Raw genomic sequence first — 1518 nt, forward strand, 5'->3', positions numbered from 1 at the left:
AAAAAACCTGGAAGCCATAATATATAGACAGAGGAGCCTTTGCTTGCTGCTTCAGTCTCTGTACGTTCACGACCTTTGCTCAGTTCATTTACTGGGCCTTGTTTCCGTCACTTCTCTTTGAATTACCACTGTCACGTATTTTGTTATAGCAGCACAAACAGGCTAAGACACTTATGAACTCAAAAACTCTGAATGCAGGGCCCAACAGGCTGTGTTTTAGCAAGATCATTGCAATGCTGAGGAATGTTTGTGAAGCAGGACTTGAAGGCGCTGCCTGGCTAACTTTCCACCTGCTCTTATCCCGTACTGCCACCTATTGGGCAAGCTCTTCCACACGCTGCAAGATAAATGAAACCTATTAAAAAGAAAGGGAAACTAATTTCCTTGTATTTTTCTCTTCTAAAAAACTTTACAAACCAAACCAAGAAGAAAGTTTACGAGCTTTTGAATGCAAATACTAATTTTACACTGTTGTAAGCAGTATAATTGAAGCTTTTAAAATATTTGTGTGTGTCTGTGTGTCTGTGTGTGTCAGAAGACAACTTGCTGGAATCTGTTTTCTCCTTACACCACATGGGTCACAGGAATCACACTCAGGTTATCAGGTTATCAGGCTATCAGGCAGATGAAGCAGACAATGCCAATATTTGGAATTAATAACATCTCAGAAAATCTTACAAGTTTGTTATCATATCTCAAATTAGTCCTTTCTTGTTTTATATGCTTAAGCTATTTCCAGTTTTCAGTAGTCATAACTAATAGCACAGTGAATATTTCTGTATAATAAGCTGGAGTAGTTATTTCTTTTAGGTTATAATCTCCAAACTAAAATCACTTTTTCTCTTATTTAAAGGTTTATCTGTTTTCATTGTGTTATCAGTGTTTTTCCTTTATGTATACGAGCCCGTGCTACAGTGCCTAACAAGGCCAGCAGAGGGCGATAGAACCCATAGAGCTGCAGATGCAGAGAATTGAACCCAGGACCTCTGGAAGGACTCTTAACCCCTGAAACCACCTGATCAGTACTAAAATTTCTTTTTAAACTCTATTAATTTTAACTTCTTTCTTTCTTTCTTCCCTTCTTTTTTTTAAATGACAAGAGCTGAACATGGTGGCTCATTCCACCTGATACCCAGAAGGAAGAGGCAAGAAGGTGTCTGTGAATTCAAGGCCAGCCTGTTCTACACAGTAAGTTCCAGGACAGCCAGGTATACATAGTGAAACCCTATCTTTTAAAAAAGATAACAGAGGGGGCTAGAGAGATAGGTCAGTGGTTAAGAGCACTGACTACTCTTCCAAAAGTCCTGAGTTCAAATCCCAGCAACCACATGGTGGCTCATAACCATGTGTAATGAGATATGATGCCCTCTTCTGGTGTGTCTGAAGACAGCTACACTGTACTCACATAAATAAAATAAATAAATTTTTAAACAAAAAGAAAATTAAAAAAAAAAAGATAACAGAGTCTCACTATACTACCCAGGATGGCCTCACAATGTTCCTTTCTTTTTTTTTTTT

This window comes from Mastomys coucha, chromosome X (genome assembly GCF_008632895.1).
Source record: "Mastomys coucha isolate ucsf_1 chromosome X, UCSF_Mcou_1, whole genome shotgun sequence".
NCBI lineage: Eukaryota > Metazoa > Chordata > Mammalia > Rodentia > Muridae > Mastomys > Mastomys coucha.